Genomic DNA, 7,961 nt, shown 5'->3' on the forward strand with positions numbered 1-7,961 from the left:
AACATTAAAGAAATAACAACATCAGACCTAAACCTTTTGCTGTATATATCCAACTATCTGATGAAATTTGGTTATGGAAAGCCATTATTTAGAACAAAAAACAACTGACTAGAACTGATGTCATACAGGTTATCTTATAGCAAGATATGATAAATAGTAAGATAAATATACGTGTATTTTCTAAGTAGTCCCCAGTGACATAGGGTCTGAAAAGACAGTGGCTATATGATTAAATAAAGACATTTCATGCTTCTGGCAAATTAATGCCTTTTTTTTTTTTTTTTTTTAAATAGAAGGTTCAGAAATTCAGCTTGAAGCTAATGTGTCCTAAATTTTGGTCACTATTTTGTTCAATACTGTTTCTTAAATATGTTCTATATAATAAAAATAAAATAACTCCAACTCTGTGGGAAAACATAAAAAATATTTATTTCAAAACAAGGAGTTATGAATTTTTAAAGTTGTGTGCATCCCCAACCAAATTTTCATGCATATTCTTTAGAAAGGCAACAAGAAAAAGATAACTACTTCATACTGCTCAATTGAAATGAATTACTATTGACTGCTGTATTGCTAACATTTCATCTTGAAGCGTTGTCTGAAAATACTCTTCACTGTTCTACAGGTCCAAGATCAGTTGGATCAGTTAGATAATTTATCTATCAGTTAGATAATTTAAACTTGTGCAGTGTTACAAATTTAATAAAAAAAAAAAAAAGACATTTAAAATCTGTAGTTTTGTATACGGTCCTGCTGATTTTCCAGGATACTAGAGTCAGATGTTGCAAAGCTTTATATAAGAAATTTCTGATATTAATAAAGCATGTTTTAATCTTTTCAGCTTTACGCAGACTATAGATTTATATCCTTGTTGACAAAGTGGTACTATGTTTGACATAGCATTATGTCATGACTGCTTTTTCTACATGATTGTCCATGCCAGGCCTTGGTTCCATGACATACAGAATTACAAGGAGCGTTGCTATAAACTCCTAGGCCTTTTAACATACCGGAAGGTGGATTTTGCAATACCAGCATGGTAAAGGTGTTATGGTAGCTTGCAACCGTTGCTAGGCTAGCTAAGCTTTTTGATCAATACCATTAATAATCATTAAATAAACATTTCCTCAAAAGAGTGGAAGGATTTTTTTTTTTTTTTACCAAAAAAGTTAGAAAACCTTTTTATAATTAACAGCTAGGGTATATAGACTTTTATGGAAGAATATTCAATATTGCAAAAGTTGTATAACCTATTTACTATTTGCATCATTACTATACATCAACAAATCTTTTCACTGAAAAGCAAACTTACAGTCTTGCTTATAATGTGAAGTGGGAGTTTTTCCACAGAAAGTGTATCCCAGAGAGGGAGAACGTAAATTTAGGTGATATTTTTGAAAAGTGATTTCTTAAAAAAACACCCAGTTGATCTGAAACGAGTAGCAAACATGATGAGAATTCCATGTATGATTTCAGTGGAACAGCAAATGAAGTAAATTTTACAGAGCAATCTGAAAAGAGAAATGGATAATTATAAAAGATTCACCTGCCAAAATGGAAGAATGTATAGAATAAGGTTTGACAGGGCTCTGTCCTGGAGTCCAGTGTTCATTGTTTTCTCCAATCACCTGGCTAATGAAACAGAGAACAGGCTTACTGGCTTCGAAAACACCAAGCTTGGTTTTTTCCCCCCAGCTTATGTCAGAAGACAAGATAAAAAGAAAAAAAGGTGCTACCAAATTGGAGAAATGTTCTGGGAAAAAAACCCTGTACTTGAACAAGGGTAAGTGCAAGGTATTACATTGAGACAAGGATGTGAAGCGCTTAAGTACGTGTTTGTTCAGAGAGGAGTCTGGGTTGTGGTCGTTTCACTAGCTCAGTGGTTTCAAAGAGGCAGGGCAGGCAATAGAAACAAGGGTATAGCTTGCAAGAACCAGAAACTGATCCTTTTGCTCAATTAAATTCTTCTTGGGATTTGATAACAAGGTGACACATTTTAAACACACTCCCATTTTAAATGGGAGAAAATCCAGAGGGAACCAAAGCAAACGATCATCAGTCTAGGTAGGTCCTATTTACTGGGAAGAACGGAATGACTGTTCAGCTTAGGAAGAGGAGATAGAGTACAGGTGTTAATAACGGTTTTCAGGCATGTAAAAGATGTAGCTGAGTAGCAGAATATTATCTTTTCTTCCTGTCCATTGTGGTTAGAACCAAATAACAGACTTGGATCAAGGAAGATTTAGCCTAGACAGTCTGGAAAACATTATAGCGTTAAGAAGAATGAACCTGGTACCAGGTAGATGTCTGTGGAAAGTGGCAGGGTTTTGATAAGGGACACTAAAGTGTAATTTATGATACATGAAGATAGTACATCCTTAGATGCATGACGTTACAGGTATAATAAACTGGCTCATTTTCCTTCTTTGCTGGGGTCTCATGTTACTGGGTGATCATGGAAGAGACTGCTAGACTGTGCTCATAGCTGACTTTATAGGAAAGAAAAATACTTTATCTACATGAGAACATAAAAGTAATAGCTAAATCACATTATTTTTTAATGGGGGAATTCTGTCAATAATGTGTGTATGCAGGGAAGAAGGTAGACCAGAAGATACGTACTAGCAAAGCAGTCAGAAAAACTGGCTTACAGCTACAGTTAGACATGCCATGTAATGAAACGCTAGGAACACACTGAAAATGTATTGAAACACTACGCTATCATTGCCCAGGTAAATTTTATGTCGTTCAATGAACAATGAAGGCGCCTCACACCCCTTGTTACACATCATGTCTTGATCTATTTCGTGATATAGTGTCAGAAAATAACACAAAATCAACAGAGCCCTCCATACAGTAGCTCATTTTGAATTTGGAAATGCCATACTTCTAACTAGGCTTCAGGTTTTGTGAGATATGAAAAGAGAATTTGATTTATTAACTAACATTTCTCCAGCATGTCAAGCCGCTGACACCTGTGCACCCACATGAAAATGCAGAATTTCTTCTTCCAGGCTCCAGCCAGAGGGCAGCAGTACTCTGTGCGACTTTCCTCTTGCATCTCACTCTGTGCTGAAAAATGCCACATAAATACATACCTATTTATTTTGTGTATGTACTTACCGTATTTTAAAAAAAGGTGGTATGGCAGCTGAAAGCTAATGCATATCCTTGTCATTTGTTTAGCTAAGCTTAGTTAACTGTTGAATTTGCATAGCCTTTCCAGTAAAGGATGCACCATAAGACTCAAAATATTATTTTAATTCTTGGTAACACTGTATAAATCTTAATCTAGTAAAAGGTGCGGTCTATGTTTGTCTGTGCATGTGTACCATCTTTATGTATTCTTTAACAACATTGCAACAGAAGTATAAATCATTTAATGGCAGTATTCAGTATTTGTAATTTAAGGTAGGCCGTTGCCAGAAGTTCTTTCATACTTCCATCTTATTAAAATACTTTGGGAAATCTACTCGCTTACAGGCACTGCGATTTTACCTGTACTGATTCCCTTCCTTTCCAAATCATTTCTTCCTCTATGCTGGAGGAAAATAATGAATACATAGTGAATAAATGCCCCCTAGATACACGTATTCCAACCACCTTTCTATTTCTGAGCAGAAACCTAACTCTACCCAGAATTTAAATAATTGGAATTTAGCTACACATTCTAGATATCAGTCAGTACATGGGACAGACACTTTTAAGTGGTCCTGACTACATATATATATATATATGGCTTTGCTCTGCAAGTCTGCTTCCACAACTCACATTTTTCACATATTAAATCTCTCCACAAAGTTGCAGTATTCAAGTCTTAACAATCCCTTTCCTCCAACCCTTTCTTTGTAACATCTTCGTGATCCTTTTTAACTAAAGAGCTCAACTATATTCACAGTTCTTCAAATGTTTAAAATAAAAATTGATCCTGCAAGGTTGTCGCAGAGCGTTAATTTAGCTGCTCTGAAACTTTGCTGTTTTAAAGCATTTTAATACACCATCTGTGGAAAACAGACAACTGTGGTCCCAGGGTATGGCAGTAAAGGAAGCAAAGAGGAGAGGAACTATTTACAAGCAATTCCACTAAACACGTCTGTTAGACTTGAGCAGGGGGAGAAAGACGCGAAGAGGGCTGAGCAGGTGAGAGTGCTTTGCGCAAGCTGTAATTCATCATCTGAGAAAAACCCGGCGAGGCAGCGGTCGGGAGGCCAGCTCCTGGATGAAGAATGATTGGTCGAAGGTGAGAAACCACTTGGATGAGTTTGCAGCTACAGAGCCATTTTCTTTGACTGAAGGTATGCAACAACAATTGTTCAATTTAATCCGTAATTTAAGAGTGCTTTTTGATTTCTTTGCTGACACTAAGCTCTCTTCATAACATCCCCAAATAGTGCTTTCTACCATCTCACACTGGCTTTGGTATTCCATTCTGGTAAATGTTATGTCCTTAGTCTTTCACTCTTTTTTTTGTTTGGCTTAGAAGGCTGCAGTACCTGAGATGGAACCTGTCACCACTCACAGAACTGCAGTTAATCCATGACATTGTTTTGTGCCTCTTCCATACACACTCTGCATGGTCTCTCTGTAGAATATTAAGTTGAATTCAGAGCTATTGGGCACAGACTCACCCCACCAAATTTTAGGCACTTAAGTGGTACAGCTCAGTTAGGATCCTAGCTCCCATGGGACCCCTGGCTTCTCAGTGACAAGAGACAGACATCTCCAAAGGGCGATTAAAATATTATATTCTTTTCTATACTGTATTGTTTAAGCTCTCGTGCAGTGGCTTTAAAGTTAAGGCTAAGGACAACCTTACTGAAACCTGCTTTCTTAGACATCGTTCAACAGCGTACTGGGTTCGGCTGGGATGGAGTCAATTTTCTTCACAGCAACCCACACGGTGCTGTGTTTTGGATTTGTGACTAAAACAGTGCTGGTAACAACCCAGTGTCTTAGCTACTGCTGAGCAGTGCTTGCCCAGAGCCCAGGGCTGTTCTGCTTCTCCCCCCACCCCACCAGCGAGGAGGCTGGGGGGGCACAAGGAGTCGGGAGGGGACACAGCCGGGACAGCTGACCCCGACCGACCCCAGGGACATCCCACCCCAGAGGACGTCCTGCTCAGCAATAAATCCGGGAGGTAGTCTTTCCGAAGTAGCCATTGCTTGGAGACTGGCTGCACATTGATCTGCTTGTGGAAGGTGGTGAGTGATTGCCTTTACATCACTTGGGTTTTTTTTTCCCCTCTTTCTTTCATTTGCTAAACTGTATTTATCCTAACTCATGAGTTTTTCTCGTGTTTGCTCTTCCAGCTCTCTCCCCCATCCTGATGGAAGGGTGAGTGAGCAAGTGACTGGGTGGGGGCTTAGTTGCTGGCCACAGTCAGCCCACCACTAACAGTTATTTGAATACTTGTGCCCCTGGCCCTGGACAACCCCAGGTGAAAGACAGTGCATTAGCTAAAAATCTTGGAATTTTTGGAGGGGGAATAATTATGTGTAGCCTTAGTAATACTAGGATTTCTGTGGAAAAGTCTGACGGTTTTCAAAACTGGGAGATATGAGGCACACATAGCACACCTTCTATGCCTGGTCATTAGATGTCTCGGAGAAAATGATCTTTTCTGTATGACACCTTATTAGTGGACAGATTAGCAGCCAATGTGTTTTAATCCAGGTTCTGTGCTCTGGAGGTTGCTTTTTATATTTAGAGATTCCTTTGGCTGCAGATATTCTTTGCCACATGGCAGCACCAGTGGGTTGTTGAAGTCCAGCCTATTCTCCAGCAGGACTCGGTGAGCACACCATTAGAGGGTCACAACCGAGCCGCACAGAGGAATCCTCTGTGCCTCCCAGTACATCAGAGCGTTTCATACTGAAGTTACACTTACAGCTGCATGATACTGGAAGTGAGTAAGAAGAGTCTCACAATGAAGCTGCACCATAAGGTTCTGTATATTGTACAGCAAATCAATATAAATTTACAACAGAATTACATGCTAAGCTTCTCTGTATTATACGCTAAATCATGGAGATTCACAATAGGGTTCACCTTTAAGCTCCCATGTAATATATGATAAATCACTAAGTTACAGCAAGACCCATCAAGCACCTTGCTTTATTTGGGCTATTATTATTATTGCTGTAGTGATATGGGGGCATCTGTCATTGACAGGTAAAGTTACGGAAAATGGCAAATCACTTTGACTTTGAGGGTGTACATGGAACGTGGCCACCTTTCGATGATTCAAATTTGTGCTTCCTTTGGGACGCTCACAGTGCTGCTTGGAAACACGGTAGCTTTGCAACACACAGGGACATATTAACGAAAGAATTTTAAACATCCAAGGACAGTGAGATGGTCTCTTTAGCGTAGGTATTCTGCACATTACTCCATCACTTCTGACCTGCTGACCTCACTTCACAGTGAGGATGAACTAATCCTGGGGCTCTGTAGGTTGCCTTAGCAGCGTATGCATTCATTAAGTAAAAAGTGAAAAGTAACTTTCAGTTCTCTTTTGGGGATACTTTGCCATTCAGTGAAGTCTTCACTAGACACTGGCAAAGGCGTATTTGCAAGAAACTCTGTGAAAACATCAGTTTAAAACTTACTTTAGTTTTGTTTTGATGAGTAGCTTCAGATCATAGTCACTAACATTTTCTTTTCCTAATATTTTCATTGAAATCTTAGGGGAGTACTCTTAAGGATATATGCTTACAGAAGTGTTTGCACTGTAATTCTGGTGTGCTGGGGGTTTGCAGGGGAAAGGAAAAATTCATGCAGATGAACAGGCATCGATAAAACCATCAGAACAAGAAAGAAAAGCTGATGTTGATCATGGGAATGCAAAAGAAAATGAAGAGAGTTCATATGGCTGCTTCAGGCAAAAGGGCTCATCCTTCATCCAGCTGAATACCTAGCACTCGACCAACCAACCAAGAAGTCGGTGAGAAGGATGCATCTAGGGGCGGTTTCCAAGTGGAAGTTATTTTAGAGATGGCTTACAAAGCTTTGGGAAGCTCAGTATGTTGATGGAGCTTCTGCACTCAGAGCACGTTTTTCACCTTGAAGTACATGTGACCAACAGTGTCAAATGATGTCATTGCACTGAAACATCGAATATTAGTATAGAAGCCATACAGAGACCAATGGTTACTCAGTCTAATCATTGGCTTCTTTGGAGTTCCTCTGAGCGTAAATGATGAATTAATCTGTCATTTTAAAAAGGGTCTGGCTCTAAGCCCTGGAAGAGACCCTGCATGCTGTAGGACCAGTGTGTGATCTAGCCTAACTCAACAAAGAGACAATAAAAGCAGGCACTGCAATGGCATCTGGCAGATAGCAGTTATCCGTCTGCTCAGCTCCTGCTTCAGCTGAATCCTGCGGGATCTGATAAGCCCAAAGTTTCCTGCTCTGTCCCACGGGTGTTGCCGTGCAGCTGAAATGCGTCTTTCATCCCCTTGCCTCTGTGCTTGACCCCAAGAATGACAGTGTAGCCTGTCATTTGGATCAGGGCCCAGCCAAAGTCTCTTGCAATATCAGCTGATCTATACGTTGTTTAGTTTATTTCTTTCTTATGTAGGAGGAAAGGGCATTAATGTATTTTTAAAATCTAGAAACCATACAGGCCATTTCTTGGAGCCTATGGGTAGCCTTCAGTATGCCAAGCATTTTGGATGCCAGTGACATCTCCGTGTTATCATTTTTCTTGTCATACTGCTCAAACCAAATGCTCAGTGCTGATTTCAGAAGCAGCTGTGTGGAGCGACCAGGGAAATGCCCAGTGTCATCTTGCATCATTTTCATTAAGTCTTGAGGTGCCACAAAGCATCAGCGGATTGTTTTTGTGGATCTGGGTTACTTGCTCAGAAGGAAGTATATGGTTGAAAAGTCTGCGCTACCCACCTTGCTGAACCTTAATGAACAGAAATGGGTGTTATCACCATCTGCTTCTCCTGATAGCA

The sequence above is a fragment of the Aquila chrysaetos genome, chromosome 2 (genome assembly GCF_900496995.4).
Source record: "Aquila chrysaetos chrysaetos chromosome 2, bAquChr1.4, whole genome shotgun sequence".
In the NCBI taxonomy this organism is placed as follows: Eukaryota; Metazoa; Chordata; class Aves; order Accipitriformes; family Accipitridae; genus Aquila; species Aquila chrysaetos.